General features: G+C 37.2%; 1 protein-coding gene across 6 annotated transcripts in view; it reads left to right on the top strand.

Annotated features, from left to right (window-relative positions):
- The window catches only part of LOC149843917 (putative histone-arginine methyltransferase CARM1), a 65,739-nt gene that overhangs the window by 52,784 nt on the left and 1,089 nt on the right, over positions 1–11,866 (top strand). The gene's annotated exons all lie outside the window — the stretch shown is intronic.

Here is an 11,866-nt window from a genome sequence, read left to right as displayed (position 1 = left end):
TGCCTACGAAGTTCTTCATACTATATGAGACTCATCCTATAGTGGGGTGCATGTGGCAATGACACACGAGATGTAGATATATGTGGTGTTGGACATCTCTAAGAGGTGGTAAACCAGGTGGAAGCTCTTCAGCAAAGATGTCCTTGAATTCTTCCAATAATGGTGAGACTTTAGGATCTACAGGTGGGGATTTAGACTCAATCAAGGATGAATCCACCGATAATAAGAAATAACAAACCTTGGATTGTCCTAAGTCATCCTTTAACTTAGCTTTAGGGTCTACCGACTTAGATGGATTAAGGTTAGGTTTGGGGGTGGTAGATGAAGATGGAGATGCTGGATGATGAAGAAGATGATAATTGTGGCAAATTCCTAGAAGGTAACAAATTGATCTTCTTTCCTCATATGTGAATGAATAGGTATTTGTCATATTGTTATACATCACCGACCTATCAAATTGCCAAGGTTTGCCTAGAATTAAATGACTCGCATCCATGCAAAGGACATCACACCAGACATGGTCGATGTATGAGTTCCCAATGGAAAACTTAACTAGACACTGACGATCGACTCGAACTGTTAAAATGTGACATATAAATATATAAAATAATAATACCATTATATTTATTATTATATATATTTGTTTTTTTATTTTTTACTTTTTCTTTTATTTATATTTTCTGTATCTAGTTCAATAGGAACTAGATACTCTTTTTCAATCAAGTTCCAGTTGGAACTTGACTGAGATATAGCTGTTGGACTCTAGTCCAACAACTATAATAAGAGCTGTTGGACTAGAGTCCAACATCTCTTTCTTGGGAGAGCTCTCCCCACTTGTTCTTCTTTGTATAAATAGGGGTGAACCCCTTCCATGTAAATCATCCAAAATGCTTCTTAAGCATTCTTGTTATTAATAAAGATATTTTCATTTCATTGTGTTTTCCTTTTATACACTTTTATGGGTTTTACTTGAACGATCTTTTTAGACATTCTTGTGGTGGATTCAAGTGCTTGTGTGGAAGGCCACCATTTCATTACATGGTATCAGAGCCGTGGAGATCTCAGATCGTAAAAAGCTTCCGCCTCGTTTTCCATGCCTCACTTGCAAAAGGTGTTTCATCACCTTGTTCTTGACTCAAGAAGGTTTGTTTGAAGAAAGAGGCTATTGAAGTAACACTTGCTACAAAAGTTTGTATTATTCACCACTCTCTTTGCCTCTTATCTCTTCTTCTCTCCTTCTATTATTTAACTTTTGTAAAAGATGGATGATAATGATAAAATCATCATCATACCCATGAAGCTAAATGATACAAATTATGTAATGTGGGCTTCGATTATGAAGCACCACATTTGGGGAAAAGGGTTATGGGGTATAGTGGATGGTTCCGATTCGAAACCTAAACTATCTCTCACTAAAAAAGATTGTGATAAAGAAGTTCCTCTAACAGAAGGGGAGAAGAGCAAGGTTTTAGAAATTTATGAAAAGAAATGAAAAGAGTGGAGGATAGGGCATGCACAAATTATGTCTAGGCTAATTAATAGCGTAGACATTAAGAAATGCTCTAGTCTTGCTAAGTTCGAGTATGTCGATAAGACTTGGGAATACATCAAAAATATGTATTCTCTTAAAGATATTGCACATGTGTGCAATTTACAAGACAAAGTTCGGACAATGACTCAAAAAGATAAAACCATTCGAGAATATTATAATGAGTTGTCCGAACTTTGGGAAGAATTGACTCTTTTAGAGCTGAAATGACATTGTCCTGAAGACATTGAGGTCCGTCAAAAACAACTTGATATGAAGCATTTTTATCAATTTATAAACGGTTTGAGACCGGAATTCAAGTCGACTAAATCAGCTCTTCTTCATCGAGAAAAAATTTCTTCTATTATTGATATTGTAGATGAACTAACTATGGAGGAAAACAGAATTAGAAAGAATACTTCAAAAACCGAAGATGATTCCGTTCTAGTTGTGTCTAGACCGGGTAATCATGTACGCTCTTACAGGCCTCCTCGTCTCAACTGACAAAATGGTGATTATGACAGAAAAAAGTCATTTGCCACCATTGTCATGAACCCCACTATAAGCCTCAATGTCCTAAACTAAAATAGCTCAGAGAAAAGAAAGCTGCGATTGCTGGATCGAAACTCAAAGATCAAGATGCACCGGTTTCTATGGCTCAATTAATGAAGATTTTCCAACCTCGTATCAAAGGAGCTTCCTCCTCATCAGAAACCTCAACTGGAGCAGCGGTTTCATCCTTCTCCGATCCAGGTAACTTTCCTTGGCTTCTTGACTCTGGTGTTTCTTTTCATATGACCCCAAATGACAGTAGTCTATTCGAATATTTTAAAAATAAATCAAGTGCATTAAAAGTTTTTACAGCTGATGGAACCTCTCTTGAAATAAAAGGAATAAATTTTTTTAAAAGAGTCTGTAAAACTAAGAAACTTTTTATTCCAGAAGACAGATTTATTCCTAAACTAAATTTAAATCTTTTATCTGTTTCTCAATTATCTGATTATGGATGTAATGTCTCATTTTCTTCTCATGGTTGTTGGATACAGGATCGCCAGTCAAGCAAGCTGAATGGGAAAGGCCATAGAGAATGAGAACTCTATTACATGGATTTTTTGGAATTGTGTAAGAATATTTTTTGTTATAATATTCAGAAAATTGAGTTGGATTTATGACACAAAAGACTTTGTCATCCTCGTATAGCTAAGCTCCAATATTTTCCAAGTCTAGAATTTTTTTTGTAATTCTGAGAATTTCATTTGTAAATATTGCATTTTTGGCAAAATGAAAAAGTTACCATTTCATGATAGAACCTTTATTTCTTCTAGACCACTTGAACTTGTACATTCGGATGTTTGGGGTCCTACACCAATTATTTCAAAAGGAGGATTTGCGTACTATATCATTTTTGTCGACGATTTTTCTAGACATACTTGGATTTTTTTTCTTAAACATAAATCTTAAGTCTTTTCATACTTTCAAACATTTTATAACATGGTTAAAAACAAGTTTCAAAATGATATTTTCATTTTTTGCACGGATTCAGGGGGAGAATTTATGTCCAAAGAATTCAAGGAATATTTCAATTTAAATGACATTACACATCAAAGGTTGTGTCCATATACACCACAACAAAATGGACTAGCTGAACGTAAACATCGACACATTATGGAAATAACTAGGACATTATTAATAGCAAATCAAGTTCCAAAGGTTTTTGGGGCAGAAGCTGTCCTAACAGCTACCTATCTAATTAATCGAATGCCATCTTCCTCTTTGAAAACTATAACTTCTATTGAAAAACTTGTGAATATTTCCCAAGACTACTCTAGATTGAGAGTATTTGGATGCAAGTGCTTTGTTTTCACTGGCAAAAAATGATAAACTCTCTCTCCGTGCGATTCCCTGTACCTTTTTAGGATATGCTGATAATAAAAAAGGCTATAGGTGTTTTGACTTTCAAAATGACAAATTATATGTATCAAGAAATGTCACTTTTCTATAAAATGAAAGTTTCTTTGATTTTGAAAAACCTAAGGAAGTCACTGAATAGTCTTTTCTGATAGATCTAACATCAAAACCTAATCTTGAATATGACTTTGACAGTGTCAAAGTACTATTGATGTTGAACACAATAATGACAATGAAGAGCAAATCCATAGGGATGTTAGATTATAATATTCAAGACAAAGTGAGTCAAATCTTCCATGTGCACTCCAAAAATATTCTGAAGTACTAACCAGAAGGTCGTCCCGAGTCTCAAGACCTTGTAGAAAGTTTGTGTCATACGAATCTTTCTCACCCACCTATAGGGCAATTATTGCATTAATACACTCATACGAGTAACCATCATCGTACTCTCAAGCCAAGAATCATGTAGAATGGATAGAAGCCATGAGATTTGAGTTAGATGCACTTGAAAAGGCTTCTACTTGGACTATTCAAGATCTTCCTCTAGGTAAGAAACCTATAGGGTGTCGATGGGTTTACAAAGTTAAAACCAAGAGTGATGGAACACTTGAAAGATATAAAGCCTGATTTGTGGCCAAAGGCTATGCACAAGAATACGTCATTGATTACGAAGAAACCTTTGCCCAGTTGCTCGTATGACCATTGTTAGGACATTAATTGCCTTAGTTTCTATTAGAAAATGACCCATATTTTAGATGGATGTCAAAAATGCTTTTTTAAATGGTAAATTAGTTGAAGAAGTATACATGGAAGCTCCCATCTGGTATTAGTATTCCCAATGGTAAAGTTTTTCGTTTAGAGAAGGCTCTTTACGGTTTTAAACAAGCACCAAAAGCTTGATATGACATGTTTAGTCAGGTTATGCCTAATATTGGTTTTCAATCCTGTTTGATTGACACTGCTTTGTTTATTAAGAGTTCTGATGCAGGGATTATAATACTTTTTCTCTATGTGGATGACATGATCATCATCGGAGGCGATAAACAGGGAGTTAAAAATATCAAAAAACTTCTTAAAACTCATTTTTAAAATGACTGAGTTAGGTTTATTAAGATATTTCTTAGGAATTGAAGTTGCTTATTCCTCTCGAGGGTATTTAATGTCTCAATCTAAGTTTGCTTTTGATATTGTTTTCAGGTCTGAAATTACAGATGATAAGAAAGTGGACACTCTAGAAGTTGTCAATGTTAAGATGAAAATTGATGATGGAGAACCTCTCGAAAATCCTACTCCTTACAGACGGCTTATCAGAGCACTTTCCTATCTTTCTATTACTAGATCAAACATATCACATGCTGTATACACAGCCAGTCAGTTTCAACATGCTCCTACCACAGTCTACATGGGAGCCGTTCTGCATATTGTTAGATATATTAAGTCTTCTCCTTCATGAGAACTTTTCTTGTCTTCTACCTCATTAGATCTAATTGCATATACTGATGCTGATTGAAGATGTGATCCTAATAACAGACACTCAATACTTGTTTTTGTGTTTTTCTAGGTGAATCATTAATTTCGTGGAGATGCAAAAAACAACAAAATGTCTCTCTCTCATCTAAAGAAGTTGAATACTGAGCCATGACAACCACAACCATGGAAGTAGTTTGGCTCAGTCGTCTGCTCACCGACATGAGAGTTGAAGCAACACAAGCTTCGCGTATGTGTTGTGACAACAAGAGTGCGATCTATATTGCTAGCAACTGAACATTTCATGAACACACCAAACATATTGAAATGGACTGTCACTACGTCAGAGAAGAATACTACATGGAACCATTGATCTGCCATATGTTACATCAGAATATCAATTAGCAGATTTCTTTACCAAGGCCCTTGCTGCTCCTAGATTTCACTTTTTCTTAGACAAACTTTCGCTCATTGTACCGTAAGTTTGAGGGGGAGTGTTAAAATGTAACATAAATATATAAAATAATAACAATATTATATTTATTAATATATATATATATATATATATTTGTTTTTTTATTTTTTCTTTTATTTATATTTTTTGTATCTAGTTCAGTAGGAACTAGATACCCTTTTTCAGTCAAGTTCCAGTTGGAACTTGACTTAGATATAGGTGTTGGACTCAAGTCCAACAACTATAATAAGAGCCGACGTCTCTTTCTTGGGAGAGCTCCAAATGAGCTCTCCCCACTTGTTCTTCTTTGTATAAATAGGAGTGACCCCCTTCCATGTAAATCATCCAAAATGCTTCTTAAGCATTCTTGTTATTAATAAAGATATTTTTATTTCATCGTTCTGTTTTCCTTTTATACCCTTTTATGGGTTTTACTTCAAGTGTCTTTTTAGACATTCTTGTGGTGGATTCAAATGCTTGTGTGGAAGGCCACCATTTCATTACACGAACATCCACACTCTTTTGAAGCCATGACATCTGGTATGACCTAGGGTGTGCTCTCATGTTCAACTTCAACTTGGACACAACTTTTACGGATATGACATTCTCACATCCTGAATCGATGATAAACCTACTCACTTTGCTATATACGGTGCACGTGGACTCGAAAATGTGATTCCTAAGCCACCCATCACTCGGGCCTTGCCTAGGGGGCTAGACATATCCTCTTAGTAATGAGAGCATCACCTCTATCAGGTAGCAACAAGTCTTCTACCTCCTCTTCCTCAACATCCTCGACCTCCATTTCATATTGGGGTTCTGAGCCTGAGTCAAATCTAGATTCTTCTTCCTCGTACGTGCCTTCCATCAACAAGGCCTTACCCCTATATTCAATCGATTTGTGACCCTGTTTCCTATGTGTGTAACACTTGATTGGGGCATTGAGTCCTGATGGCCTAGCTTGGGATGAGCTAGATGTATTCTGACTCGGGTTCCTAGGTTGACCACTCGCATTAGGATGGATATAGGGTGATACAGACTTACTAGCCGATGCAATGGGTGCACGACTGGCAGTCTTCACGGGCTGACTCACCCTAGCCAAAGCCTTCCTTTGGGTAGACTTTTCCCACTGCCTAGTTTTCTGATGAGCCTAAGACAATGTCCAACGGTCTAAAAAAATGAGCATATCCTTTAATTGATAGCTCAGACTACCTATATATTTCGACACTAGCTGTTCCTCGCTCTCACGAATATCGTTTTCTAGCAACGATGTCATGAAATTCTTCGGTGTACTTGTCCACCGACTTCGTACCTTACTTGAGGTTTTGGTACCTCTGGTACATCTCTCTATGGTAATTAAGGGGCAAGAACTCAACTCGAAGCTTTTGTTTCATGTGCTCCCAATGAACAATATGAGATCAAACCTGATGAACACGAGTCTGCTTGAGTTGCCTCCACCAAGCGACAACTCTATCCTTCGACCTGCGGGTAACGAGACCTACCTTCTTGTCTTCAGGGACTTCCTCAATATCGCCTAACCAATTGAGGAATTCCTCTGGTGTGCTAGATCCCTTAAACTCAAGAATTTTGAACTTGATCCCCGCCTCCAAGTTGGACCTCCTAGAAGGATCATGTGTTTTACTCAAATGCGTACGAGCATAGGTATCAAACTTACTATCGGAGTCATACTGACTTGCGTCATGTGAGCCGTGTGAACCATGAGCACCTCGCTCAGTTCGACACTCCCTTTCTTTGGTGAAGTTGTTAAGCCTTCTAGTCAAATATTCTACTTGACGCTGCAAGTTCTTATTTTTAGAACTAAGATCTCTCGCTTCATTCTCGAAAGCGTAGTCACCACGACCACGACCTCCACCTAGGATCACTCTAAGATAGGTAAACCTAACCTGCCTTAATACCAAAAATGATTCATGCAACCGACCATGGTGGTCATGCAACCGACCATGGTGGTTGGTTCTCAAACACATCTACACCTTGGATTCTAATGCAGAAGCGGTTTGAGTTTTAAAACAAGGGGCAAAATTTTAAAATAAATTTCAGATTTGATGTGAAAAGCGAATCTAATCACATGCATTTGGCCTATCAGCTATATATATATATATATATATATATATATATATATATATATAAACTAATGCACCTTGCCACAACAAAACACTCCACTATTCCGCTCTCCAACTTGTACCAAACTATAATATCACAAATAAAGTTGGCACTTCAATAATACTTTAAATAAATACGTTGAACAAACACTTGGAGCCACTAAACATGCATAAACAACTAATATGACAATCAATTTGTATTTGCATAACAAATAGAAGAAAGAAACGCGGATAGCGTCACCAATCAGTGGCATCAAATCAGATCTGACAGATCTGATTCAACTGGACTAGGTATGCACAAACCCTAGGGACAAAAACACTCAAATGAACGAGATTCTGTGGGTCACAGCTGGACCAATAGATTGGTCGATGGTCCTGGGTGCACAAAACAAACAAGATTCAAATGTAGCGACTACTAGGGAAAACACTACCAGTGTTTTCTTTTCTCTATCGATTTTCAGAGATGGAAAATAAGGCACACACGATGACTCAGTCAAATTGAACAAGATTAAATTCTTTTGTGATGATTAAAATCTTAACACAATCAGGAGAATATATATATATATATATATATATATATATATATATATATATGTGTGTGTGTGTGTGTGTGTGTGTGTGTGTGTGAAATATAAACAATTGACAATGATTTTCAGACTTCAATAACCAACTCATTCAATCCACAAAATACTATTTTCTTAAGAACAAGATTGCAACAAAAAATAAAATGTAACATGACAACGATTAGAATTTTGATATCAATCACACATGAAGCTTTAAAATTGGAAATAACATTCACGATTTCTTCAAATAGGATTTTGCAAACATAATACATGCAACAATGATGATATTTAAAATCAAAGTCAATAGTTCGCAAAGATTCAGGACAACAAAAATCAAATATAACAGTTTTAAGTATTCTAAATGGGTAAGAACAATGGCAGCGACAGTTCCCTGTCAGTTCAACCACCACAACTCAACAACGTTCTCGAACAATACCACGACAGCTCTGAATGACAAACAGTTGAACACCACATTGGTCGTTGAATAGGTTCTGAAACAACCTGGTTCACTCCCAAACAACAATGATGCACTACTGTGGTCACACCGACAACTACTCGTCGCTAGAACGAACTCAAGCTTGTCCGCCAAGCTTTCTTGCCAAAGGAGGGATTGAATGAGGCCACGCCCAATATGCTCCACATGTTCTCAATTCCACTAAAGTTTCATAAGAGTCACGTTGTGCAAGCTCTCCAATAACCGCGACTCACAAGTCCACAATGTTCACACTAGTTTCACAAGGTTCATAAGTTCCTCAAGTGTTTTCAACAATCTCAAGCTTTACAAGATTCTTCCAGCTCACATTCTCTTCAATGGAGAAGACACAACCAGATTTTCAAAAATTTCAAAACAGAGGCAAAAAGTCCCTCTACACAAAGTTTAGAGCCTTTTTGCCCTCTTGTCTAGTTTGATGGTTTTTTATCGGTCAGCCAAGAGGTGTAATGAGACAAAGATGGTTCAAATCTTGTTATCTTATTGGCCTCTTGGAAGACCTCCCAAAACCCCAATAATAGCCCATAACCATTATTGTTTCCCTTTAAAGCGACTCCAAAATTCATGTAGAGTGACTTTTTTCTTCTATTATGGAATTTTCGAAAATTTGGTTGTCTTCTCCATTGAAGAAAATGTGAGCTGGAAGAAGCTTGTGATTGTTGAAAACACTTAAGGAACTTGTGAACATTGTGAAACTCGTTTGAACATCGTGGACTTGTGAGTTGCGGTTATTTGAGAGCTTGCACAACGTGACTCTTGTGAAGCTTTGATGGAGTTGAGAACTTGTGGAGCTGATTGGGCATCACCCCATTCAGTCCCTCCTTTGGTGTGAAAGCTTGGTAGACAAGCTTGAGTTTGTTCCGGCGAGGAGTTGCTGCCGGTGTGACCACAGTGGTGCGTCATTGCTGTTCGGGAGTAAACCAGGTTGTTGCAGAACCTGTTCAATGTTCAGTGCAGTGTTCAACTGTTTGTTATTCGAACCCATGCGTGCTATTGCTTGAGAACCTTGCTGAGGCGTGGTGGTGGTTGAACTGACCCGCCACTGCCATTGTTCTTACCCATTTGGAATACTTGAAACTGTCATATTTGATTTCTATTGTTCTGAATTTTTGCGAATTATTGTCCTTGATTTTAAATAAAGTCATTGCTGCGTGTTTTATGTTTGAAAAATTCTGTTTGCAGAAACGGTGCTATTTCCAATTTCAGATATTCAAGTGTGATTGATATCAAAATTCTAATCGCTGTTGTGTTACATTTTATTTTCTATTGCAGTATTGTTCTTAAGAAAATCGTCTTTCATGGATTGAATGAGTTGATGATTGAAGTCTTAAAATCCTTCTCAACTGTATGTTGTTCATATATAGATATATTCTCGTGATTGTGCTAACATTTTAATCATCACGAAAGAATTTAATCTTGTTCAGTTTGACTGAGTCATCATGTGTGCCTTATTTTTCATCTCTGAAAATTGATATAGCAAAGAAAATGCTGGTTGTGTTTTCCCTAGTAGGCACTGCCTTTGAATCTTGTTTGTTTTGTGTGCTGTGCGCCTAGGACCTCGACCAATCTTTTTGTCCAGTTGTGACCCACAAAATCTCGTTCATTTGAGTGTTTTTGTCCCTAGGGTTTGCACATACCCGGTCCATCTGAATCAGATCTGACGGATCTGATTTGTTGCCACTGATTGGTGATGCTATCCTTGTAGCTTTCTTCTATCTCTTTTGCAAATACAAACTGATTGTCATATTTGTTGTTTATGCGTGTTTGGTGGCTGCAAGTGTTTGTTCAATGCATTTATTGAAGTGCCAACTTTATTTGTGATATTGTAGTTCGTTGAAAGTTGGAGAGCAGAATATTGGAGTGTTCTTTTGTTGCACAGCGTGTTAGTTAATATTATATATAGTGGATAGGCCATGGGCATGTGTTCAGATTCACTCGTCACATCTAATGTGAAGTTTATTTTAAAATTCTTCCCCTTATTTCAAAACTCAAACTACTTCCGCATTAGAATCCAAGGTGTAAGTGTGTTTGCGAACCCACCATAGTTGGTTGCATCATATTGTCATAGTGTATAGATTTGTACATGAATACTCTCACATAAGGTGTCAATGGTGCGGGTTTGTGCCAGAAATCTGACCGGCTGGAATTGATTTAGTCAGTTTTGGTAACACATTTGACATCTGATTACCTAACAGGGTCAGATTGTTGAGTTGGATCCAGTTTTAGACACTGACCTGATCGGATGATTATAGTTCGAGAAATCATTTTCAAAATGTTAGAGCCGTGTGTCATATAACTTAAGACGTAATAGATGTAGCTTTGGAAAGAAACCAGTGTCAAATGTTGTTAGATACATTGATTTTCAAATTTCATCAGCATCAATGTATCAACTCAAAGTCAACAACTGCAATAAATGCATCAACCATTTAGTGCCTAGTGGATATGGATTTAATTCAGATTTAGTATCTGAATATATTATACTAATCAGCTGGATTTAGGTTTCGTTTATATAGGACTTGGATTCAGTTGTAGTGAACTTATGTTTGACTCAGAGTTGCCAGTTGGGGAAGCGGGAAGCGAGGCACTTCCAAAATTTTATGAAGCGGGAAGCATGTTATGACTTAGAAGCGAAAAAAAAGTTGTCTCGGAAGTGAGAGGAGAAGCGCCTTAAGAAGCTAACCGGAAGCGACATACAAAGCGAGGTGAAAGGGAGGAGAAAGCAAAAAAAGGGAAAAAAAGAAAAACAAGATGGGAAAAACAAAAAAAAAGAAAAACAGGAGGGGAAACGAGCTTCCCAATTTTTTTGGTGTGTCCCAGCACGGGAAGCGTGCTTCCCCAAGTCCTATGGCGCTTCCGGTAACTCTGGTTTGACTCCTAATCTGAATCGTGGCTTAGGTGGGGGAGACATGAACAGATAGGTGTCCTATTTTTATGCACTTCTTTTTTTTATCAAGTCACTGGAAACTAAGCAGACATTTCAGGGTCCCTTGTTGTGGTGGACCCAACAACGTGTCCCATCTCTAAGATACCAAGTTTAATTATAAATCTTGGGGCCAAGCAGTTGGTTAACTCTTGGACTTGTGTTTTCATCATTTTCTTCCTTGATTTTCTCCACGCTCTTTTCTGTCATTTTGAGGTTGGCTTTGTCCATTCCCATGATATTATCCACTGTTTTCATCTGAACTTTACGCATGCGTGCACACATAGACACATGTGTGCATGCATGCACACATAGACACATGTGTGCATGCATGCTTGTAACTGCTTGTAACAAATTTTACGTGTGATTGTCATTTATATTTCTGTTGTGTCTTTGTGGGTTCAGCTGTCTTATAT

The sequence above is a fragment of the Nuphar pumila genome, chromosome 3 (assembly GCF_984573655.1).
Source record: "Nuphar pumila chromosome 3, dmNupPumi1.hap1.1, whole genome shotgun sequence".
NCBI lineage: Eukaryota > Viridiplantae > Streptophyta > Magnoliopsida > Nymphaeales > Nymphaeaceae > Nuphar > Nuphar pumila.
The sequence above is the reverse complement of the archived record's forward strand: the minus strand, read 5'-3'. Positions and strand labels throughout refer to the sequence as shown.